This window comes from Electrona antarctica, assembly GCF_951216825.1.
Source record: "Electrona antarctica genome assembly, chromosome: 11".
In the NCBI taxonomy this organism is placed as follows: domain Eukaryota; kingdom Metazoa; phylum Chordata; class Actinopteri; order Myctophiformes; family Myctophidae; genus Electrona; species Electrona antarctica.
Genome location: NC_136792.1, coordinates 36,341,190 through 36,368,257, shown reverse-complemented (window position 1 = coordinate 36,368,257; position 27,068 = coordinate 36,341,190). Strand labels below are relative to the sequence as shown.

The 27,068-nt window shown below is 45.5% G+C and overlaps 1 protein-coding gene across 1 annotated transcript in view; it reads left to right on the top strand.

Annotated features, from left to right (window-relative positions):
- Nucleotides 1–27,068, top strand: part of dync2h1 (dynein cytoplasmic 2 heavy chain 1) — a gene marked incomplete at its 5' end in the record, with an annotated part of 668,232 nt that overhangs the window by 156,629 nt on the left and 484,535 nt on the right. The window lies entirely within an intron of this gene.

Below are 27,068 nucleotides of genomic sequence, written 5' to 3'. Positions count from 1 at the left end.
ACCTCCTTGACCCCTAAATAGCTCTGAACAGTTGTAATACAGACACTACTGCATTACAAGTGTCTTTACTGCTGTGTAAACATTATGTGAATGTTATGTCTCTTGGAACATTTACGCTTTTATTAACTTAATATACCATAATTGAAATGAATTGCATAGTTTAATCTGAATCAGTCACTGCCCTAGTGGAAGTGTGGGTGTGGGTGGGAGTGGGAGTGGCTATTGATATCAGTGCAAAAACTTCACGTCAAAGTTAGAAAAGGTCATAGCAAATGGGCTTACAGTCTGCCACCTTCAATAGGCCCGGCTAGCTCAGTCGGTAGAGCATGAGACTCTTAATCTCAGGGTCGTGGGTTCGAGCCCCACGTTGGGCTCAGGCTTTTAATGACACAGGAATCACTCACACACACATCCAGGCCCGGTGCCACAAGGGGTCAAAGGGGTACTTGACCCCTCAACCCGACCTCCTTGACTCCTAAAAAGCTCTGAACAGTTGTAATACAGACACTACCGCATTACAAGTGTCTTTACTGCTGTGTAAACATTATGGGAATGTTATGTCTCTTGGAACATTTACGCTTTTATTAGCTTAATATACCATAATTGAAATGAATTGCATAGTTTAATCTGAATCAGTCACTGCCCTAGTGGAAGTGTGGGTGTGGGTGGGAGTGGGAGTGGCTATTGATATCAGTGCAAAAACTTCACACGTCAGTTAGAAAAGGTCATAGCAAATGGGCTTACAGTCTGCTACCTTCAATAGGCCCGGCTAGCTCAGTCGGTAGAGCATGAGACTCTTAATCTCAGGGTCGTGGGTTCGAGCCCCACGTTGGGCTCAGGCTTTTAATGACACAGGAATCACTCACACACACATCCAGGCCCGGTGCCACAAGGGGTCAAAGGGGTACTTGACCCCTCAACCCGACCTCCTTGACTCCTAAAAAGCTCTGAACAGTTGTAATACAGACACTACCGCATTACAAGTGTCTTTACTGCTGTGTAAACATTATGGGAATGTTATGTCTCTTGGAACGCTTTTATTAACTTAATATACCATAATTGAAATGAATTGCATAGTTTAATCTGAATCAGTCACTGCCCTAGTGGAAGTGTGGGTGTGGGTGGGAGTGGGAGTGGCTATTGATATCAGTGCAAAAACTTCACACGTCAAAGTTAGAAAAGGTCATAGCAAATGGGCTTACAGTCTGCCACCTTCAATAGGCCTGGCTAGCTCAGTCGGTAGAGCATGAGACTCTTAATCTCAGGGTCGTGGGTTCGAGCCCCACGTTGGGCTCAGGCTTTTAATGACACAGGAATCACTCACACACACATCCAGGCCCGGTGCCACAAGGGGTCAAAGGGGTACTTGACCCCTCAACCCGACCTCCTTGACTCCTAAAAAGCTCTGAACAGTTGTAATACAGACACTACCGCATTACAAGTGTCTTTACTGCTGTGTAAACATTATGGGAATGTTATGTCTCTTGGAACATTTACGCTTTTATTAGCTTAATATACCATAATTGAAATGAATTGCATAGTTTAATCTGAATCAGTCACTGCCCTAGTGGAAGTGTGGGTGGGAGTGGGAGTGGCTATTGATATCAGTGCAAAAACTTCACACGTCAGTTAGAAAAGGTCATAGCAAATGGGCTTACAGTCTGCTACCTTCAATAGGCCCGGCTAGCTCAGTCGGTAGAGCATGAGACTCTTAATCTCAGGGTCGTGGGTTCGAGCCCCACGTTGGGCTCAGGCTTTTAATGACACAGGAATCACTCACACACACATCCAGGCCCGGTGCCACAAGGGGTCAAAGGGGTACTTGACCCCTCAACCCGACCTCCTTGACTCCTAAAAAGCTCTGAACAGTTGTAATACAGACACTACCGCATTACAAGTGTCTTTACTGCTGTGTAAACATTATGGGAATGTTATGTCTCTTGGAACATTTACGCTTTTATTAGCTTAATATACCATAATTGAAATGAATTGCATAGTTTAATCTGAATCAGTCACTGCCCTAGTGGAAGTGTGGGTGTGGGTGGGAGTGGGAGTGGCTATTGATATCAGTGCAAAAACTTCACACGTCAGTTAGAAAAGGTCATAGCAAATGGGCTTACAGTCTGCCACCTTCAATAGGCCCGGCTAGCTCAGTCGGTAGAGCATGAGACTCTTAATCTCAGGGTCGTGGGTTCGAGCCCCACGTTGGGCTCAGGCTTTTAATGACACAGGAATCACTCACACACACATCCAGGCCCGGTGCCACAAGGGGTCAAAGGGGTACTTGACCCCTCAACCCGACCTCCTTGACTCCTAAAAAGCTCTGAACAGTTGTAATACAGACACTACCGCATTACAAGTGTCTTTACTGCTGTGTAAACATTATGGGAATGTTATATGTCTCTTGGAACATTTACGCTTTTATTAGCTTAATATACCATAATTGAAATGAATTGCATAGTTTAATCTGAATCAGTCACTGCCCTAGTGGAAGTGTGGGTGTGGGTGGGAGTGGGAGTGGCTATTGATATCAGTGCAAAAACTTCACACGTCAAAGTTAGAAAAGGTCATAGCAAATGGGCTTACAGTCTGCCACCTTCAATAGGCCCGGCTAGCTCAGTCGGTAGAGCATGAGACTCTTAATCTCAGGGTCGTGGGTTCGAGCCCCACGTTGGGCTCAGGCTTTTAATGACACAGGAATCATTCACACACACATCCAGGCCCGGTGCCACAAGGGGTCAAAGGCGTACTTGACCCCTCAACCCGACCTCCTTGACCCCTAAATAGCTCTGAACAGTTGTAATACAGACACTACTGCATTACAAGTGTCTTTACTGCTGTGTAAACATTATGTGAATGTTATGTCTCTTGGAACATTTACGCTTTTATTAACTTAATATACCATAATTGAAATGAATTGCATAGTTTAATCTGAATCAGTCACTGCCCTAGTGGAAGTGTGGGTGTGGGTGGGAGTGGGAGTGGCTATTGATATCAGTGCAAAAACTTCACGTCAAAGTTAGAAAAGGTCATAGCAAATGGGCTTACAGTCTGCCACCTTCAATAGGCCCGGCTAGCTCAGTCGGTAGAGCATGAGACTCTTAATCTCAGGGTCGTGGGTTCGAGCCCCACGTTGGGCTCAGGCTTTTAATGACACAGGAATCACTCACACACACATCCAGGCCCGGTGCCACAAGGGGTCAAAGGGGTACTTGACCCCTCAACCCGACCTCCTTGACTCCTAAAAAGCTCTGAACAGTTGTAATACAGACACTACCGCATTACAAGTGTCTTTACTGCTGTGTAAACATTATGGGAATGTTATGTCTCTTGGAACATTTACGCTTTTATTAGCTTAATATACCATAATTGAAATGAATTGCATAGTTTAATCTGAATCAGTCACTGCCCTAGTGGAAGTGTGGGTGGCTATTGATATCAGTGCAAAAACTTCACACGTCAGTTAGAAAAGGTCATAGCAAATGGGCTTACAGTCTGCTACCTTCAATAGGCCCGGCTAGCTCAGTCGGTAGAGCATGAGACTCTTAATCTCAGGGTCGTGGGTTCGAGCCCCACGTTGGGCTCAGGCTTTTAATGACACAGGAATCACTCACACACACATCCAGGCCCGGTGCCACAAGGGGTCAAAGGGGTACTTGACCCCTCAACCCGACCTCCTTGACTCCTAAAAAGCTCTGAACAGTTGTAATACAGACACTACCGCATTACAAGTGTCTTTACTGCTGTGTAAACATTATGGGAATGTTATGTCTCTTGGAACATTTACGCTTTTATTAGCTTAATATACCATAATTGAAATGAATTGCATAGTTTAATCTGAATCAGTCACTGCCCTAGTGGAAGTGTGGGTGGGAGTGGGAGTGGCTATTGATATCAGTGCAAAAACTTCACACGTCAGTTAGAAAAGGTCATAGCAAATGGGCTTACAGTCTGCCACCTTCAATAGGCTTGGCTAGCTCAGTCGGTAGAGCATGAGACTCTTAATCTCAGGGTCGTGGGTTCGAGCCCCACGTTGGGCTCAGGCTTTTAATGACACAGGAATCACTCACACACACATCCAGGCCCGGTGCCACAAGGAGTCAAAGGGGTACTTGACCCCTCAACCCGACCTCCTTGACCCCTAAATAGCTCTGAACAGTTGTAATACAGACACTACTGCATTACAAGTGTCTTTACTGCTGTGTAAACATTATGTGAATGTTATGTCTCTTGGAACATTTACGCTTTTATTAACTTAATATACCATAATTGAAATGAATTGCATAGTTTAATCTGAATCAGTCACTGCCCTAGTGGAAGTGTGGGTGTGGGTGGGAGTGGGAGTGGCTATTGATATCAGTGCAAAAACTTCACGTCAAAGTTAGAAAAGGTCATAGCAAATGGGCTTACAGTCTGCCACCTTCAATAGGCCCGGCTAGCTCAGTCGGTAGAGCATGAGACTCTTAATCTCAGGGTCGTGGGTTCGAGCCCCACGTTGGGCTCAGGCTTTTAATGACACAGGAATCACTCACACACACATCCAGGCCCGGTGCCACAAGGGGTCAAAGGGGTACTTGACCCCTCAACCCGACCTCCTTGACTCCTAAAAAGCTCTGAACAGTTGTAATACAGACACTACCGCATTACAAGTGTCTTTACTGCTGTGTAAACATTATGGGAATGTTATGTCTCTTGGAACATTTACGCTTTTATTAGCTTAATATACCATAATTGAAATGAATTGCATAGTTTAATCTGAATCAGTCACTGCCCTAGTGGAAGTGTGGGTGTGGGTGGGAGTGGGAGTGGCTATTGATATCAGTGCAAAAACTTCACACGTCAGTTAGAAAAGGTCATAGCAAATGGGCTTACAGTCTGCTACCTTCAATAGGCCCGGCTAGCTCAGTCGGTAGAGCATGAGACTCTTAATCTCAGGGTCGTGGGTTCGAGCCCCACGTTGGGCTCAGGCTTTTAATGACACAGGAATCACTCACACACACATCCAGGCCCGGTGCCACAAGGGGTCAAAGGGGTACTTGACCCCTCAACCCGACCTCCTTGACTCCTAAAAAGCTCTGAACAGTTGTAATACAGACACTACCGCATTACAAGTGTCTTTACTGCTGTGTAAACATTATGGGAATGTTATGTCTCTTGGAACATTTACGCTTTTATTAGCTTAATATACCATAATTGAAATGAATTGCATAGTTTAATCTGAATCAGTCACTGCCCTAGTGGAAGTGTGGGTGTGGGTGGGAGTGGGAGTGGCTATTGATATCAGTGCAAAAACTTCACACGTCAAAGTTAGAAAAGGTCATAGCAAATGGGCTTACAGTCTGCCACCTTCAATAGGCCTGGCTAGCTCAGTCGGTAGAGCATGAGACTCTTAATCTCAGGGTCGTGGGTTCGAGCCCCACGTTGGGCTCAGGCTTTTAATGACACAGGAATCACTCACACACACATCCAGGCCCGGTGCCACAAGGGGTCAAAGGGGTACTTGACCCCTCAACCCGACCTCCTTGACTCCTAAAAAGCTCTGAACAGTTGTAATACATACACTACCGCATTACAAGTGTCTTTACTGCTGTGTAAACATTATGGGAATGTTATGTCTCTTGGAACATTTACGCTTTTATTAGCTTAATATACCATAATTGAAATGAATTGCATAGTTTAATCTGAATCAGTCACTGCCCTAGTGGAAGTGTGGGTGGGAGTGGGAGTGGCTATTGATATCAGTGCAAAAACTTCACACGTCAGTTAGAAAAGGTCATAGCAAATGGGCTTACAGTCTGCTACCTTCAATAGGCCCGGCTAGCTCAGTCGGTAGAGCATGAGACTCTTAATCTCAGGGTCGTGGGTTCGAGCCCCACGTTGGGCTCAGGCTTTTAATGACACAGGAATCACTCACACACACATCCAGGCCCGGTGCCACAAGGGGTCAAAGGGGTACTTGACCCCTCAACCCGACCTCCTTGACTCCTAAAAAGCTCTGAACAGTTGTAATACAGACACTACCGCATTACAAGTGTCTTTACTGCTGTGTAAACATTATGGGAATGTTATGTCTCTTGGAACATTTACGCTTTTATTAGCTTAATATACCATAATTGAAATGAATTGCATAGTTTAATCTGAATCAGTCACTGCCCTAGTGGAAGTGTGGGTGTGGGTGGGAGTGGGAGTGGCTATTGATATCAGTGCAAAAACTTCACACGTCAGTTAGAAAAGGTCATAGCAAATGGGCTTACAGTCTGCTACCTTCAATAGGCCCGGCTAGCTCAGTCGGTAGAGCATGAGACTCTTAATCTCAGGGTCGTGGGTTCGAGCCCCACGTTGGGCTCAGGCTTTTAATGACACAGGAATCACTCACACACACATCCAGGCCCGGTGCCACAAGGGGTCAAAGGGGTACTTGACCCCTCAACCCGACCTCCTTGACTCCTAAAAAGCTCTGAACAGTTGTAATACAGACACTACCGCATTACAAGTGTCTTTACTGCTGTGTAAACATTATGGGAATGTTATGTCTCTTGGAACATTTACGCTTTTATTAGCTTAATATACCATAATTGAAATGAATTGCATAGTTTAATCTGAATCAGTCACTGCCCTAGTGGAAGTGTGGGTGTGGGTGGGAGTGGGAGTGGCTATTGATATCAGTGCAAAAACTTCACACGTCAGTTAGAAAAGGTCATAGCAAATGGGCTTACAGTCTGCCACCTTCAATAGGCCCGGCTAGCTCAGTCGGTAGAGCATGAGACTCTTAATCTCAGGGTCGTGGGTTCGAGCCCCACGTTGGGCTCAGGCTTTTAATGACACAGGAATCACTCACACACACATCCAGGCCCGGTGCCACAAGGGGTCAAAGGGGTACTTGACCCCTCAACCCGACCTCCTTGACTCCTAAAAAGCTCTGAACAGTTGTAATACAGACACTACCGCATTACAAGTGTCTTTACTGCTGTGTAAACATTATGGGAATGTTATATGTCTCTTGGAACATTTACGCTTTTATTAGCTTAATATACCATAATTGAAATGAATTGCATAGTTTAATCTGAATCAGTCACTGCCCTAGTGGAAGTGTGGGTGTGGGTGGGAGTGGGAGTGGCTATTGATATCAGTGCAAAAACTTCACACGTCAAAGTTAGAAAAGGTCATAGCAAATGGGCTTACAGTCTGCCACCTTCAATAGGCCCGGCTAGCTCAGTCGGTAGAGCATGAGACTCTTAATCTCAGGGTCGTGGGTTCGAGCCCCACGTTGGGCTCAGGCTTTTAATGACACAGGAATCATTCACACACACATCCAGGCCCGGTGCCACAAGGGGTCAAAGGCGTACTTGACCCCTCAACCCGACCTCCTTGACCCCTAAATAGCTCTGAACAGTTGTAATACAGACACTACTGCATTACAAGTGTCTTTACTGCTGTGTAAACATTATGTGAATGTTATGTCTCTTGGAACATTTACGCTTTTATTAACTTAATATACCATAATTGAAATGAATTGCATAGTTTAATCTGAATCAGTCACTGCCCTAGTGGAAGTGTGGGTGTGGGTGGGAGTGGGAGTGGCTATTGATATCAGTGCAAAAACTTCACGTCAAAGTTAGAAAAGGTCATAGCAAATGGGCTTACAGTCTGCCACCTTCAATAGGCCCGGCTAGCTCAGTCGGTAGAGCATGAGACTCTTAATCTCAGGGTCGTGGGTTCGAGCCCCACGTTGGGCTCAGGCTTTTAATGACACAGGAATCACTCACACACACATCCAGGCCCGGTGCCACAAGGGGTCAAAGGGGTACTTGACCCCTCAACCCGACCTCCTTGACTCCTAAAAAGCTCTGAACAGTTGTAATACAGACACTACCGCATTACAAGTGTCTTTACTGCTGTGTAAACATTATGGGAATGTTATGTCTCTTGGAACATTTACGCTTTTATTAGCTTAATATACCATAATTGAAATGAATTGCATAGTTTAATCTGAATCAGTCACTGCCCTAGTGGAAGTGTGGGTGGCTATTGATATCAGTGCAAAAACTTCACACGTCAGTTAGAAAAGGTCATAGCAAATGGGCTTACAGTCTGCTACCTTCAATAGGCCCGGCTAGCTCAGTCGGTAGAGCATGAGACTCTTAATCTCAGGGTCGTGGGTTCGAGCCCCACGTTGGGCTCAGGCTTTTAATGACACAGGAATCACTCACACACACATCCAGGCCCGGTGCCACAAGGGGTCAAAGGGGTACTTGACCCCTCAACCCGACCTCCTTGACTCCTAAAAAGCTCTGAACAGTTGTAATACAGACACTACCGCATTACAAGTGTCTTTACTGCTGTGTAAACATTATGGGAATGTTATGTCTCTTGGAACATTTACGCTTTTATTAGCTTAATATACCATAATTGAAATGAATTGCATAGTTTAATCTGAATCAGTCACTGCCCTAGTGGAAGTGTGGGTGGGAGTGGGAGTGGCTATTGATATCAGTGCAAAAACTTCACACGTCAGTTAGAAAAGGTCATAGCAAATGGGCTTACAGTCTGCCACCTTCAATAGGCTTGGCTAGCTCAGTCGGTAGAGCATGAGACTCTTAATCTCAGGGTCGTGGGTTCGAGCCCCACGTTGGGCTCAGGCTTTTAATGACACAGGAATCACTCACACACACATCCAGGCCCGGTGCCACAAGGAGTCAAAGGGGTACTTGACCCCTCAACCCGACCTCCTTGACCCCTAAATAGCTCTGAACAGTTGTAATACAGACACTACTGCATTACAAGTGTCTTTACTGCTGTGTAAACATTATGTGAATGTTATGTCTCTTGGAACATTTACGCTTTTATTAACTTAATATACCATAATTGAAATGAATTGCATAGTTTAATCTGAATCAGTCACTGCCCTAGTGGAAGTGTGGGTGTGGGTGGGAGTGGGAGTGGCTATTGATATCAGTGCAAAAACTTCACGTCAAAGTTAGAAAAGGTCATAGCAAATGGGCTTACAGTCTGCCACCTTCAATAGGCCCGGCTAGCTCAGTCGGTAGAGCATGAGACTCTTAATCTCAGGGTCGTGGGTTCGAGCCCCACGTTGGGCTCAGGCTTTTAATGACACAGGAATCACTCACACACACATCCAGGCCCGGTGCCACAAGGGGTCAAAGGGGTACTTGACCCCTCAACCCGACCTCCTTGACTCCTAAAAAGCTCTGAACAGTTGTAATACAGACACTACCGCATTACAAGTGTCTTTACTGCTGTGTAAACATTATGGGAATGTTATGTCTCTTGGAACATTTACGCTTTTATTAGCTTAATATACCATAATTGAAATGAATTGCATAGTTTAATCTGAATCAGTCACTGCCCTAGTGGAAGTGTGGGTGTGGGTGGGAGTGGGAGTGGCTATTGATATCAGTGCAAAAACTTCACGTCAAAGTTAGAAAAGGTCATAGCAAATGGGCTTACAGTCTGCCACCTTCAATAGGCCCGGCTAGCTCAGTCGGTAGAGCATGAGACTCTTAATCTCAGGGTCGTGGGTTCGAGCCCCACGTTGGGCTCAGGCTTTTAATGACACAGGAATCACTCACACACACATCCAGGCCCGGTGCCACAAGGGGTCAAAGGGGTACTTGACCCCTCAACCCGACCTCCTTGACTCCTAAAAAGCTCTGAACAGTTGTAATACAGACACTACCGCATTACAAGTGTCTTTACTGCTGTGTAAACATTATGGGAATGTTATGTCTCTTGGAACATTTACGCTTTTATTAGCTTAATATACCATAATTGAAATGAATTGCATAGTTTAATCTGAATCAGTCACTGCCCTAGTGGAAGTGTGGGTGGGAGTGGGAGTGGCTATTGATATCAGTGCAAAAACTTCACACGTCAAAGTTAGAAAAGGTCATAGCAAATGGGCTTACAGTCTGCCACCTTCAATAGGCCCGGCTAGCTCAGTCGGTAGAGCATGAGACTCTTAATCTCAGGGTCGTGGGTTCGAGCCCCACGTTGGGCTCAGGCTTTTAATGACACAGGAATCACTCACACACACATCCAGGCCCGGTGCCACAAGGTGTCAAAGGGGTACTTGACCCCTCAACCCGACCTCCTTGACCCCTAAATAGCTCTGAACAGTTGTAATACAGACACTACTGCATTACAAGTGTCTTTACTGCTGTGTAAACATTATGTGAATGTTATGTCTCTTGGAACATTTACGCTTTTATTAGCTTAATATACCATAATTGAAATGAATTGCATAGTTTAATCTGAATCAGTCACTGCCCTAGTGGAAGTGTGGGTGTGGGTGGGAGTGGCTATTGATATCAGTGCAAAAACTTCACACGTCAAAGTTAGAAAAGGTCATAGCAAATGGGCTTACAGTCTGCCACCTTCAATAGGCCCGGCTAGCTCAGTCGGTAGAGCATGAGACTCTTAATCTCAGGGTCGTGGGTTCGAGCCCCACGTTGGGCTCAGGCTTTTAATGACACAGGAATCACTCACACACACATCCAGGCCCGGTGCCACAAGGGGTCAAAGGGGTACTTGACCCCTCAACCCGACCTCCTTGACTCCTAAAAAGCTCTGAACAGTTGTAATACAGACACTACCGCATTACAAGTGTCTTTACTGCTGTGTAAACATTATGGGAATGTTATGTCTCTTGGAACATTTACGCTTTTATTAGCTTAATATACCATAATTGAAATGAATTGCATAGTTTAATCTGAATCAGTCACTGCCCTAGTGGAAGTGTGGGTGTGGGTGGGAGTGGGAGTGGCTATTGATATCAGTGCAAAAACTTCACGTCAAAGTTAGAAAAGGTCATAGCAAATGGGCTTACAGTCTGCCACCTTCAATAGGCCCGGCTAGCTCAGTCGGTAGAGCATGAGACTCTTAATCTCAGGGTCGTGGGTTCGAGCCCCACGTTGGGCTCAGGCTTTTAATGACACAGGAATCACTCACACACACATCCAGGCCCGGTGCCACAAGGGGTCAAAGGGGTACTTGACCCCTCAACCCGACCTCCTTGACTCCTAAAAAGCTCTGAACAGTTGTAATACAGACACTACCGCATTACAAGTGTCTTTACTGCTGTGTAAACATTATGGGAATGTTATGTCTCTTGGAACATTTACGCTTTTATTAGCTTAATATACCATAATTGAAATGAATTGCATAGTTTAATCTGAATCAGTCACTGCCCTAGTGGAAGTGTGGGTGTGGGTGGGAGTGGGAGTGGCTATTGATATCAGTGCAAAAACTTCACACGTCAGTTAGAAAAGGTCATAGCAAATGGGCTTACAGTCTGCTACCTTCAATAGGCCCGGCTAGCTCAGTCGGTAGAGCATGAGACTCTTAATCTCAGGGTCGTGGGTTCGAGCCCCACGTTGGGCTCAGGCTTTTAATGACACAGGAATCACTCACACACACATCCAGGCCCGGTGCCACAAGGGGTCAAAGGGGTACTTGACCCCTCAACCCGACCTCCTTGACTCCTAAAAAGCTCTGAACAGTTGTAATACAGACACTACCGCATTACAAGTGTCTTTACTGCTGTGTAAACATTATGGGAATGTTATGTCTCTTGGAACATTTACGCTTTTATTAGCTTAATATACCATAATTGAAATGAATTGCATAGTTTAATCTGAATCAGTCACTGCCCTAGTGGAAGTGTGGGTGTGGGTGGGAGTGGGAGTGGCTATTGATATCAGTGCAAAAACTTCACGTCAAAGTTAGAAAAGGTCATAGCAAATGGGCTTACAGTCTGCCACCTTCAATAGGCCCGGCTAGCTCAGTCGGTAGAGCATGAGACTCTTAATCTCAGGGTCGTGGGTTCGAGCCCCACGTTGGGCTCAGGCTTTTAATGACACAGGAATCACTCACACACACATCCAGGCCCGGTGCCACAAGGGGTCAAAGGGGTACTTGACCCCTCAACCCGACCTCCTTGACTCCTAAAAAGCTCTGAACAGTTGTAATACAGACACTACCGCATTACAAGTGTCTTTACTGCTGTGTAAACATTATGGGAATGTTATGTCTCTTGGAACATTTACGCTTTTATTAGCTTAATATACCATAATTGAAATGAATTGCATAGTTTAATCTGAATCAGTCACTGCCCTAGTGGAAGTGTGGGTGTGGGTGGGAGTGGGAGTGGCTATTGATATCAGTGCAAAAACTTCACACGTCAGTTAGAAAAGGTCATAGCAAATGGGCTTACAGTCTGCTACCTTCAATAGGCCCGGCTAGCTCAGTCGGTAGAGCATGAGACTCTTAATCTCAGGGTCGTGGGTTCGAGCCCCACGTTGGGCTCAGGCTTTTAATGACACAGGAATCACTCACACACACATCCAGGCCCGGTGCCACAAGGGGTCAAAGGGGTACTTGACCCCTCAACCCGACCTCCTTGACTCCTAAAAAGCTCTGAACAGTTGTAATACAGACACTACCGCATTACAAGTGTCTTTACTGCTGTGTAAACATTATGGGAATGTTATGTCTCTTGGAACGCTTTTATTAACTTAATATACCATAATTGAAATGAATTGCATAGTTTAATCTGAATCAGTCACTGCCCTAGTGGAAGTGTGGGTGTGGGTGGGAGTGGGAGTGGCTATTGATATCAGTGCAAAAACTTCACACGTCAAAGTTAGAAAAGGTCATAGCAAATGGGCTTACAGTCTGCCACCTTCAATAGGCCTGGCTAGCTCAGTCGGTAGAGCATGAGACTCTTAATCTCAGGGTCGTGGGTTCGAGCCCCACGTTGGGCTCAGGCTTTTAATGACACAGGAATCACTCACACACACATCCAGGCCCGGTGCCACAAGGGGTCAAAGGGGTACTTGACCCCTCAACCCGACCTCCTTGACTCCTAAAAAGCTCTGAACAGTTGTAATACAGACACTACCGCATTACAAGTGTCTTTACTGCTGTGTAAACATTATGGGAATGTTATATGTCTCTTGGAACATTTACGCTTTTATTAGCTTAATATACCATAATTGAAATGAATTGCATAGTTTAATCTGAATCAGTCACTGCCCTAGTGGAAGTGTGGGTGTGGGTGGGAGTGGGAGTGGCTATTGATATCAGTGCAAAAACTTCACACGTCAAAGTTAGAAAAGGTCATAGCAAATGGGCTTACAGTCTGCCACCTTCAATAGGCCCGGCTAGCTCAGTCGGTAGAGCATGAGACTCTTAATCTCAGGGTCGTGGGTTCGAGCCCCACGTTGGGCTCAGGCTTTTAATGACACAGGAATCACTCACACACACATCCAGGCCCGGTGTCACAAGGTGTCAAAGGGGAACTTGACCCCTCAACCCGACCTCCTTGACCCCTAAATAGCTCTGAACAGTTGTAATACAAACACTACTGCATTACAAGTGTCTTTACTGCTGTGTAAACATTATGGGAATGTTATATGTCTCTTGGAACATTTACGCTTTTATTAGCTTAATATACCATAATTGAAATGAATTGCATAGTTTAATCTGAATCAGTCACTGCCCTAGTGGAAGTGTGGGTGTGGGTGGGAGTGGGAGTGGCTATTGATATCAGTGCAAAAACTTCACACGTCAAAGTTAGAAAAGGTCATAGCAAATGGGCTTACAGTCTGCCACCTTCAATAGGCCCGGCTAGCTCAGTCGGTAGAGCATGAGACTCTTAATCTCAGGGTCGTGGGTTCGAGCCCCACGTTGGGCTCAGGCTTTTAATGACACAGGAATCACTCACACACACATCCAGGCCCGGTGCCACAAGGTGTCAAAGGGGTACTTGACCCCTCAACCCGACCTCCTTGACTCCTAAAAAGCTCTGAACAGTTGTAATACAGACACTACCGCATTACAAGTGTCTTTACTGCTGTGTAAACATTATGGGAATGTTATGTCTCTTGGAACATTTACGCTTTTATTAGCTTAATATACCATAATTGAAATGAATTGCATAGTTTAATCTGAATCAGTCACTGCCCTAGTGGAAGTGTGGGTGTGGGTGGGAGTGGGAGTGGCTATTGATATCAGTGCAAAAACTTCACACGTCAGTTAGAAAAGGTCATAGCAAATGGGCTTACAGTCTGCTACCTTCAATAGGCCCGGCTAGCTCAGTCGGTAGAGCATGAGACTCTTAATCTCAGGGTCGTGGGTTCGAGCCCCACGTTGGGCTCAGGCTTTTAATGACACAGGAATCACTCACACACACATCCAGGCCCGGTGCCACAAGGGGTCAAAGGGGTACTTGACCCCTCAACCCGACCTCCTTGACTCCTAAAAAGCTCTGAACAGTTGTAATACAGACACTACCGCATTACAAGTGTCTTTACTGCTGTGTAAACATTATGGGAATGTTATATGTCTCTTGGAACATTTACGCTTTTATTAGCTTAATATACCATAATTGAAATGAATTGCATAGTTTAATCTGAATCAGTCACTGCCCTAGTGGAAGTGTGGGTGTGGGTGGGAGTGGGAGTGGCTATTGATATCAGTGCAAAAACTTCACACGTCAAAGTTAGAAAAGGTCATAGCAAATGGGCTTACAGTCTGCCACCTTCAATAGGCCCGGCTAGCTCAGTCGGTAGAGCATGAGACTCTTAATCTCAGGGTCGTGGGTTCGAGCCCCACGTTGGGCTCAGGCTTTTAATGACACAGGAATCATTCACACACACATCCAGGCCCGGTGCCACAAGGGGTCAAAGGCGTACTTGACCCCTCAACCCGACCTCCTTGACCCCTAAATAGCTCTGAACAGTTGTAATACAGACACTACTGCATTACAAGTGTCTTTACTGCTGTGTAAACATTATGTGAATGTTATGTCTCTTGGAACATTTACGCTTTTATTAACTTAATATACCATAATTGAAATGAATTGCATAGTTTAATCTGAATCAGTCACTGCCCTAGTGGAAGTGTGGGTGTGGGTGGGAGTGGGAGTGGCTATTGATATCAGTGCAAAAACTTCACGTCAAAGTTAGAAAAGGTCATAGCAAATGGGCTTACAGTCTGCCACCTTCAATAGGCCCGGCTAGCTCAGTCGGTAGAGCATGAGACTCTTAATCTCAGGGTCGTGGGTTCGAGCCCCACGTTGGGCTCAGGCTTTTAATGACACAGGAATCACTCACACACACATCCAGGCCCGGTGCCACAAGGGGTCAAAGGGGTACTTGACCCCTCAACCCGACCTCCTTGACTCCTAAAAAGCTCTGAACAGTTGTAATACAGACACTACCGCATTACAAGTGTCTTTACTGCTGTGTAAACATTATGGGAATGTTATGTCTCTTGGAACATTTACGCTTTTATTAGCTTAATATACCATAATTGAAATGAATTGCATAGTTTAATCTGAATCAGTCACTGCCCTAGTGGAAGTGTGGGTGTGGGTGGGAGTGGGAGTGGCTATTGATATCAGTGCAAAAACTTCACACGTCAGTTAGAAAAGGTCATAGCAAATGGGCTTACAGTCTGCTACCTTCAATAGGCCCGGCTAGCTCAGTCGGTAGAGCATGAGACTCTTAATCTCAGGGTCGTGGGTTCGAGCCCCACGTTGGGCTCAGGCTTTTAATGACACAGGAATCACTCACACACACATCCAGGCCCGGTGCCACAAGGGGTCAAAGGGGTACTTGACCCCTCAACCCGACCTCCTTGACTCCTAAAAAGCTCTGAACAGTTGTAATACAGACACTACCGCATTACAAGTGTCTTTACTGCTGTGTAAACATTATGGGAATGTTATGTCTCTTGGAACGCTTTTATTAACTTAATATACCATAATTGAAATGAATTGCATAGTTTAATCTGAATCAGTCACTGCCCTAGTGGAAGTGTGGGTGTGGGTGGGAGTGGGAGTGGCTATTGATATCAGTGCAAAAACTTCACACGTCAAAGTTAGAAAAGGTCATAGCAAATGGGCTTACAGTCTGCCACCTTCAATAGGCCTGGCTAGCTCAGTCGGTAGAGCATGAGACTCTTAATCTCAGGGTCGTGGGTTCGAGCCCCACGTTGGGCTCAGGCTTTTAATGACACAGGAATCACTCACACACACATCCAGGCCCGGTGCCACAAGGGGTCAAAGGGGTACTTGACCCCTCAACCCGACCTCCTTGACTCCTAAAAAGCTCTGAACAGTTGTAATACAGACACTACCGCATTACAAGTGTCTTTACTGCTGTGTAAACATTATGGGAATGTTATGTCTCTTGGAACATTTACGCTTTTATTAGCTTAATATACCATAATTGAAATGAATTGCATAGTTTAATCTGAATCAGTCACTGCCCTAGTGGAAGTGTGGGTGGGAGTGGGAGTGGCTATTGATATCAGTGCAAAAACTTCACACGTCAGTTAGAAAAGGTCATAGCAAATGGGCTTACAGTCTGCTACCTTCAATAGGCCCGGCTAGCTCAGTCGGTAGAGCATGAGACTCTTAATCTCAGGGTCGTGGGTTCGAGCCCCACGTTGGGCTCAGGCTTTTAATGACACAGGAATCACTCACACACACATCCAGGCCCGGTGCCACAAGGGGTCAAAGGGGTACTTGACCCCTCAACCCGACCTCCTTGACTCCTAAAAAGCTCTGAACAGTTGTAATACAGACACTACCGCATTACAAGTGTCTTTACTGCTGTGTAAACATTATGGGAATGTTATGTCTCTTGGAACATTTACGCTTTTATTAGCTTAATATACCATAATTGAAATGAATTGCATAGTTTAATCTGAATCAGTCACTGCCCTAGTGGAAGTGTGGGTGTGGGTGGGAGTGGGAGTGGCTATTGATATCAGTGCAAAAACTTCACACGTCAGTTAGAAAAGGTCATAGCAAATGGGCTTACAGTCTGCCACCTTCAATAGGCCCGGCTAGCTCAGTCGGTAGAGCATGAGACTCTTAATCTCAGGGTCGTGGGTTCGAGCCCCACGTTGGGCTCAGGCTTTTAATGACACAGGAATCACTCACACACACATCCAGGCCCGGTGCCACAAGGGGTCAAAGGGGTACTTGACCCCTCAACCCGACCTCCTTGACTCCTAAAAAGCTCTGAACAGTTGTAATACAGACACTACCGCATTACAAGTGTCTTTACTGCTGTGTAAACATTATGGGAATGTTATATGTCTCTTGGAACATTTACGCTTTTATTAGCTTAATATACCATAATTGAAATGAATTGCATAGTTTAATCTGAATCAGTCACTGCCCTAGTGGAAGTGTGGGTGTGGGTGGGAGTGGGAGTGGCTATTGATATCAGTGCAAAAACTTCACACGTCAAAGTTAGAAAAGGTCATAGCAAATGGGCTTACAGTCTGCCACCTTCAATAGGCCCGGCTAGCTCAGTCGGTAGAGCATGAGACTCTTAATCTCAGGGTCGTGGGTTCGAGCCCCACGTTGGGCTCAGGCTTTTAATGACACAGGAATCATTCACACACACATCCAGGCCCGGTGCCACAAGGGGTCAAAGGCGTACTTGACCCCTCAACCCGACCTCCTTGACCCCTAAATAGCTCTGAACAGTTGTAATACAGACACTACTGCATTACAAGTGTCTTTACTGCTGTGTAAACATTATGTGAATGTTATGTCTCTTGGAACATTTACGCTTTTATTAACTTAATATACCATAATTGAAATGAATTGCATAGTTTAATCTGAATCAGTCACTGCCCTAGTGGAAGTGTGGGTGTGGGTGGGAGTGGGAGTGGCTATTGATATCAGTGCAAAAACTTCACGTCAAAGTTAGAAAAGGTCATAGCAAATGGGCTTACAGTCTGCCACCTTCAATAGGCCCGGCTAGCTCAGTCGGTAGAGCATGAGACTCTTAATCTCAGGGTCGTGGGTTCGAGCCCCACGTTGGGCTCAGGCTTTTAATGACACAGGAATCACTCACACACACATCCAGGCCCGGTGCCACAAGGGGTCAAAGGGGTACTTGACCCCTCAACCCGACCTCCTTGACTCCTAAAAAGCTCTGAACAGTTGTAATACAGACACTACCGCATTACAAGTGTCTTTACTGCTGTGTAAACATTATGGGAATGTTATGTCTCTTGGAACATTTACGCTTTTATTAGCTTAATATACCATAATTGAAATGAATTGCATAGTTTAATCTGAATCAGTCACTGCCCTAGTGGAAGTGTGGGTGGCTATTGATATCAGTGCAAAAACTTCACACGTCAGTTAGAAAAGGTCATAGCAAATGGGCTTACAGTCTGCTACCTTCAATAGGCCCGGCTAGCTCAGTCGGTAGAGCATGAGACTCTTAATCTCAGGGTCGTGGGTTCGAGCCCCACGTTGGGCTCAGGCTTTTAATGACACAGGAATCACTCACACACACATCCAGGCCCGGTGCCACAAGGGGTCAAAGGGGTACTTGACCCCTCAACCCGACCTCCTTGACTCCTAAAAAGCTCTGAACAGTTGTAATACAGACACTACCGCATTACAAGTGTCTTTACTGCTGTGTAAACATTATGGGAATGTTATGTCTCTTGGAACATTTACGCTTTTATTAGCTTAATATACCATAATTGAAATGAATTGCATAGTTTAATCTGAATCAGTCACTGCCCTAGTGGAAGTGTGGGTGGGAGTGGGAGTGGCTATTGATATCAGTGCAAAAACTTCACACGTCAGTTAGAAAAGGTCATAGCAAATGGGCTTACAGTCTGCCACCTTCAATAGGCTTGGCTAGCTCAGTCGGTAGAGCATGAGACTCTTAATCTCAGGGTCGTGGGTTCGAGCCCCACGTTGGGCTCAGGCTTTTAATGACACAGGAATCACTCACACACACATCCAGGCCCGGTGCCACAAGGAGTCAAAGGGGTACTTGACCCCTCAACCCGACCTCCTTGACCCCTAAATAGCTCTGAACAGTTGTAATACAGACACTACTGCATTACAAGTGTCTTTACTGCTGTGTAAACATTATGTGAATGTTATGTCTCTTGGAACATTTACGCTTTTATTAACTTAATATACCATAATTGAAATGAATTGCATAGTTTAATCTGAATCAGTCACTGCCCTAGTGGAAGTGTGGGTGTGGGTGGGAGTGGGAGTGGCTATTGATATCAGTGCAAAAACTTCACGTCAAAGTTAGAAAAGGTCATAGCAAATGGGCTTACAGTCTGCCACCTTCAATAGGCCCGGCTAGCTCAGTCGGTAGAGCATGAGACTCTTAATCTCAGGGTCGTGGGTTCGAGCCCCACGTTGGGCTCAGGCTTTTAATGACACAGGAATCACTCACACACACATCCAGGCCCGGTGCCACAAGGGGTCAAAGGGGTACTTGACCCCTCAACCCGACCTCCTTGACTCCTAAAAAGCTCTGAACAGTTGTAATACAGACACTACCGCATTACAAGTGTCTTTACTGCTGTGTAAACATTATGGGAATGTTATGTCTCTTGGAACATTTACGCTTTTATTAGCTTAATATACCATAATTGAAATGAATTGCATAGTTTAATCTGAATCAGTCACTGCCCTAGTGGAAGTGTGGGTGTGGGTGGGAGTGGGAGTGGCTATTGATATCAGTGCAAAAACTTCACACGTCAGTTAGAAAAGGTCATAGCAAATGGGCTTACAGTCTGCTACCTTCAATAGGCCCGGCTAGCTCAGTCGGTAGAGCATGAGACTCTTAATCTCAGGGTCGTGGGTTCGAGCCCCACGTTGGGCTCAGGCTTTTAATGACACAGGAATCACTCACACACACATCCAGGCCCGGTGCCACAAGGGGTCAAAGGGGTACTTGACCCCTCAACCCGACCTCCTTGACTCCTAAAAAGCTCTGAACAGTTGTAATACAGACACTACCGCATTACAAGTGTCTTTACTGCTGTGTAAACATTATGGGAATGTTATGTCTCTTGGAACATTTACGCTTTTATTAGCTTAATATACCATAATTGAAATGAATTGCATAGTTTAATCTGAATCAGTCACTGCCCTAGTGGAAGTGTGGGTGTGGGTGGGAGTGGGAGTGGCTATTGATATCAGTGCAAAAACTTCACACGTCAAAGTTAGAAAAGGTCATAGCAAATGGGCTTACAGTCTGCCACCTTCAATAGGCCTGGCTAGCTCAGTCGGTAGAGCATGAGACTCTTAATCTCAGGGTCGTGGGTTCGAGCCCCACGTTGGGCTCAGGCTTTTAATGACACAGGAATCACTCACACACACATCCAGGCCCGGTGCCACAAGGGGTCAAAGGGGTACTTGACCCCTCAACCCGACCTCCTTGACTCCTAAAAAGCTCTGAACAGTTGTAATACATACACTACCGCATTACAAGTGTCTTTACTGCTGTGTAAACATTATGGGAATGTTATGTCTCTTGGAACATTTACGCTTTTATTAGCTTAATATACCATAATTGAAATGAATTGCATAGTTTAATCTGAATCAGTCACTGCCCTAGTGGAAGTGTGGGTGGGAGTGGGAGTGGCTATTGATATCAGTGCAAAAACTTCACACGTCAGTTAGAAAAGGTCATAGCAAATGGGCTTACAGTCTGCTACCTTCAATAGGCCCGGCTAGCTCAGTCGGTAGAGCATGAGACTCTTAATCTCAGGGTCGTGGGTTCGAGCCCCACGTTGGGCTCAGGCTTTTAATGACACAGGAATCACTCACACACACATCCAGGCCCGGTGCCACAAGGGGTCAAAGGGGTACTTGACCCCTCAACCCGACCTCCTTGACTCCTAAAAAGCTCTGAACAGTTGTAATACAGACACTACCGCATTACAAGTGTCTTTACTGCTGTGTAAACATTATGGGAATGTTATGTCTCTTGGAACATTTACGCTTTTATTAGCTTAATATACCATAATTGAAATGAATTGCATAGTTTAATCTGAATCAGTCACTGCCCTAGTGGAAGTGTGGGTGTGGGTGGGAGTGGGAGTGGCTATTGATATCAGTGCAAAAACTTCACACGTCAGTTAGAAAAGGTCATAGCAAATGGGCTTACAGTCTGCCACCTTCAATAGGCCCGGCTAGCTCAGTCGGTAGAGCATGAGACTCTTAATCTCAGGGTCGTGGGTTCGAGCCCCACGTTGGGCTCAGGCTTTTAATGACACAGGAATCACTCACACACACATCCAGGCCCGGTGCCACAAGGGGTCAAAGGGGTACTTGACCCCTCAACCCGACCTCCTTGACTCCTAAAAAGCTCTGAACAGTTGTAATACAGACACTACCGCATTACAAGTGTCTTTACTGCTGTGTAAACATTATGGGAATGTTATATGTCTCTTGGAACATTTACGCTTTTATTAGCTTAATATACCATAATTGAAATGAATTGCATAGTTTAATCTGAATCAGTCACTGCCCTAGTGGAAGTGTGGGTGTGGGTGGGAGTGGGAGTGGCTATTGATATCAGTGCAAAAACTTCACACGTCAAAGTTAGAAAAGGTCATAGCAAATGGGCTTACAGTCTGCCACCTTCAATAGGCCCGGCTAGCTCAGTCGGTAGAGCATGAGACTCTTAATCTCAGGGTCGTGGGTTCGAGCCCCACGTTGGGCTCAGGCTTTTAATGACACAGGAATCATTCACACACACATCCAGGCCCGGTGCCACAAGGGGTCAAAGGCGTACTTGACCCCTCAACCCGACCTCCTTGACCCCTAAATAGCTCTGAACAGTTGTAATACAGACACTACTGCATTACAAGTGTCTTTACTGCTGTGTAAACATTATGTGAATGTTATGTCTCTTGGAACATTTACGCTTTTATTAACTTAATATACCATAATTGAAATGAATTGCATAGTTTAATCTGAATCAGTCACTGCCCTAGTGGAAGTGTGGGTGTGGGTGGGAGTGGGAGTGGCTATTGATATCAGTGCAAAAACTTCACGTCAAAGTTAGAAAAGGTCATAGCAAATGGGCTTACAGTCTGCCACCTTCAATAGGCCCGGCTAGCTCAGTCGGTAGAGCATGAGACTCTTAATCTCAGGGTCGTGGGTTCGAGCCCCACGTTGGGCTCAGGCTTTTAATGACACAGGAATCACTCACACACACATCCAGGCCCGGTGCCACAAGGGGTCAAAGGGGTACTTGACCCCTCAACCCGACCTCCTTGACTCCTAAAAAGCTCTGAACAGTTGTAATACAGACACTACCGCATTACAAGTGTCTTTACTGCTGTGTAAACATTATGGGAATGTTATGTCTCTTGGAACATTTACGCTTTTATTAGCTTAATATACCATAATTGAAATGAATTGCATAGTTTAATCTGAATCAGTCACTGCCCTAGTGGAAGTGTGGGTGTGGGTGGGAGTGGGAGTGGCTATTGATATCAGTGCAAAAACTTCACACGTCAGTTAGAAAAGGTCATAGCAAATGGGCTTACAGTCTGCCACCTTCAATAGGCCCGGCTAGCTCAGTCGGTAGAGCATGAGACTCTTAATCTCAGGGTCGTGGGTTCGAGCCCCACGTTGGGCTCAGGCTTTTAATGACACAGGAATCATTCACACACACATCCAGGCCCGGTGCCACAAGGGGTCAAAGGCGTACTTGACCCCTCAACCCGACCTCCTTGACCCCTAAATAGCTCTGAACAGTTGTAATACAGACACTACTGCATTACAAGTGTCTTTACTGCTGTGTAAACATTATGTGAATGTTATGTCTCTTGGAACATTTACGCTTTTATTAACTTAATATACCATAATTGAAATGAATTGCATAGTTTAATCTGAATCAGTCACTGCCCTAGTGGAAGTGTGGGTGTGGGTGGGAGTGGGAGTGGCTATTGATATCAGTGCAAAAACTTCACGTCAAAGTTAGAAAAGGTCATAGCAAATGGGCTTACAGTCTGCCACCTTCAATAGGCCCGGCTAGCTCAGTCGGTAGAGCATGAGACTCTTAATCTCAGGGTCGTGGGTTCGAGCCCCACGTTGGGCTCAGGCTTTTAATGACACAGGAATCACTCACACACACATCCAGGCCCGGTGCCACAAGGGGTCAAAGGGGTACTTGACCCCTCAACCCGACCTCCTTGACTCCTAAAAAGCTCTGAACAGTTGTAATACAGACACTACCGCATTACAAGTGTCTTTACTGCTGTGTAAACATTATGGGAATGTTATGTCTCTTGGAACATTTACGCTTTTATTAGCTTAATATACCATAATTGAAATGAATTGCATAGTTTAATCTGAATCAGTCACTGCCCTAGTGGAAGTGTGGGTGTGGGTGGGAGTGGGAGTGGCTATTGATATCAGTGCAAAAACTTCACACGTCAGTTAGAAAAGGTCATAGCAAATGGGCTTACAGTCTGCCACCTTCAATAGGCCCGGCTAGCTCAGTCGGTAGAGCATGAGACTCTTAATCTCAGGGTCGTGGGTTCGAGCCCCACGTTGGGCTCAGGCTTTTAATGACACAGGAATCACTCACACACACATCCAGGCCCGGTGCCACAAGGGGTCAAAGGGGTACTTGACCCCTCAACCCGACCTCCTTGACTCCTAAAAAGCTCTGAACAGTTGTAATACAGACACTACCGCATTACAAGTGTCTTTACTGCTGTGTAAACATTATGGGAATGTTATATGTCTCTTGGAACATTTACGCTTTTATTAGCTTAATATACCATAATTGAAATGAATTGCATAGTTTAATCTGAATCAGTCACTGCCCTAGTGGAAGTGTGGGTGTGGGTGGGAGTGGGAGTGGCTATTGATATCAGTGCAAAAACTTCACACGTCAAAGTTAGAAAAGGTCATAGCAAATGGGCTTATAGTCTGCCACCTTCAATAGGCCCGGCTAGCTCAGTCGGTAGAGCATGAGACTCTTAATCTCAGGGTCGTGGGTTCGAGCCCCACGTTGGGCTCAGGCTTTTAATGACACAGGAATCATTCACACACACACATCCAGGCCCGGTGCCACAAGGGGTCAAAGGCGTACTTGACCCCTCAACCCGACCTCCTTGACCCCTAAATAGCTCTGAACAGTTGTAATACAGACACTACTGCTTTACAAGTGTCTTTACTGCTGTGTAAACATTATGTGAATGTTATGTCTCTTGGAACATTTACGCTTTTATTAACTTAATATACCATAATTGAAATGAATTGCATAGTTTAATCTGAATCAGTCACTGCCCTAGTGGAAGTGTGGGTGTGGGTGGGAGTGGGAGTGGCTATTGATATCAGTGCAAAAACTTCACGTCAAAGTTAGAAAAGGTCATAGCAAATGGGCTTACAGTCTGCCACCTTCAATAGGCCCGGCTAGCTCAGTCGGTAGAGCATGAGACTCTTAATCTCAGGGTCGTGGGTTCGAGCCCCACGTTGGGCTCAGGCTTTTAATGACACAGGAATCACTCACACACACATCCAGGCCCGGTGCCACAAGGGGTCAAAGGGGTACTTGACCCCTCAACCCGACCTCCTTGACTCCTAAAAAGCTCTGAACAGTTGTAATACAGACACTACCGCATTACAAGTGTCTTTACTGCTGTGTAAACATTATGGGAATGTTATGTCTCTTGGAACATTTACGCTTTTATTAGCTTAATATACCATAATTGAAATGAATTGCATAGTTTAATCTGAATCAGTCACTGCCCTAGTGGAAGTGTGGGTGGCTATTGATATCAGTGCAAAAACTTCACACGTCAGTTAGAAAAGGTCATAGCAAATGGGCTTACAGTCTGCTACCTTCAATAGGCCCGGCTAGCTCAGTCGGTAGAGCATGAGACTCTTAATCTCAGGGTCGTGGGTTCGAGCCCCACGTTGGGCTCAGGCTTTTAATGACACAGGAATCACTCACACACACATCCAGGCCCGGTGCCACAAGGGGTCAAAGGGGTACTTGACCCCTCAACCCGACCTCCTTGACTCCTAAAAAGCTCTGAACAGTTGTAATACAGACACTACCGCATTACAAGTGTCTTTACTGCTGTGTAAACATTATGGGAATGTTATGTCTCTTGGAACATTTACGCTTTTATTAGCTTAATATACCATAATTGAAATGAATTGCATAGTTTAATCTGAATCAGTCACTGCCCTAGTGGAAGTGTGGGTGGGAGTGGGAGTGGCTATTGATATCAGTGCAAAAACTTCACATGTCAGTTAGAAAAGGTCATAGCAAATGGGCTTACAGTCTGCCACCTTCAATAGGCCCGGCTAGCTCAGTCGGTAGAGCATGAGACTCTTAATCTCAGGGTCGTGGGTTCGAGCCCCACGTTGGGCTCAGGCTTTTAATGACACAGGAATCACTCACACACACATCCAGGCCCGGTGCCACAAGGGGTCAAAGGGGTACTTGACCCCTCAACCCGACCTCCTTGACTCCTAAAAAGCTCTGAACAGTTGTAATACAGACACTACCGCATTACAAGTGTCTTTACTGCTGTGTAAACATTATGGGAATGTTATGTCTCTTGGAACATTTACGCTTTTATTAGCTTAATATACCATAATTGAAATGAATTGCATAGTTTAATCTGAATCAGTCACTGCCCTAGTGGAAGTGTGGGTGTGGGTGGGAGTGGGAGTGGCTATTGATATCAGTGCAAAAACTTCACACGTCAGTTAGAAAAGGTCATAGCAAATGGGCTTACAGTCTGCCACCTTCAATAGGCCCGGCTAGCTCAGTCGGTAGAGCATGAGACTCTTAATCTCAGGGTCGTGGGTTCGAGCCCCACGTTGGGCTCAGGCTTTTAATGACACAGGAATCACTCACACACACATCCAGGCCCGTTGCCACAAGGGGTCAAAGGGGTACTTGACCCCTCAACCCGACCTCCTTGACTCCTAAAAAGCTCTGAACAGTTGTAATACAGACACTACCGCATTACAAGTGTCTTTACTGCTGTGTAAACATTATGGGAATGTTATATGTCTCTTGGAACATTTACGCTTTTATTAGCTTAATATACCATAATTGAAATGAATTGCATAGTTTAATCTGAATCAGTCACTGCCCTAGTGGAAGTGTGGGTGTGGGTGGGAGTGGGAGTGGCTATTGATATCAGTGCAAAAACTTCACACGTCAAAGTTAGAAAAGGTCATAGCAAATGGGCTTATAGTCTGCCACCTTCAATAGGCCCGGCTAGCTCAGTCGGTAGAGCATGAGACTCTTAATCTCAGGGTCGTGGGTTCGAGCCCCACGTTGGGCTCAGGCTTTTAATGACACAGGAATCATTCACACACACATCCAGGCCCGGTGCCACAAGTGGTCAAAGGCGTACTTGACCCCTCAACCCGACCTCCTTGACCCCTAAATAGCTCTGAACAGTTGTAATACAGACACTACTGCATTACAAGTGTCTTTACTGCTGTGTAAACATTATGTGAATGTTATGTCTCTTGGAACATTTACGCTTTTATTAACTTAATATACCATAATTGAAATGAATTGCATAGTTTAATCTGAATCAGTCACTGCCCTAGTGGAAGTGTGGGTGTGGGTGGGAGTGGGAGTGGCTATTGATATCAGTGCAAAAACTTCACGTCAAAGTTAGAAAAGGTCATAGCAAATGGGCTTACAGTCTGCCACCTTCAATAGGCCCGGCTAGCTCAGTCGGTAGAGCATGAGACTCTTAATCTCAGGGTCGTGGGTTCGAGCCCCACGTTGGGCTCAGGCTTTTAATGACACAGGAATCACTCACACACACATCCAGGCCCGGTGCCACAAGGAGTCAAAGGGGTACTTAACCCCTCAACCCGACCTCCTTGACTCCTAAAAAGCTCTGAACAGTTGTAATACAGACACTACCGCATTACAAGTGTCTTTACTGCTGTGTAAACATTATGGGAATGTTATGTCTCTTGGAACATTTACGCTTTTATTAGCTTAATATACCATAATTGAAATGAATTGCATAGTTTAATCTGAATCAGTCACTGCCCTAGTGGAAGTGTGGGTGGCTATTGATATCAGTGCAAAAACTTCACACGTCAGTTAGAAAAGGTCATAGCAAATGGGCTTACAGTCTGCTACCTTCAATAGGCCCGGCTAGCTCAGTCGGTAGAGCATGAGACTCTTAATCTCAGGGTCGTGGGTTCGAGCCCCACGTTGGGCTCAGGCTTTTAATGA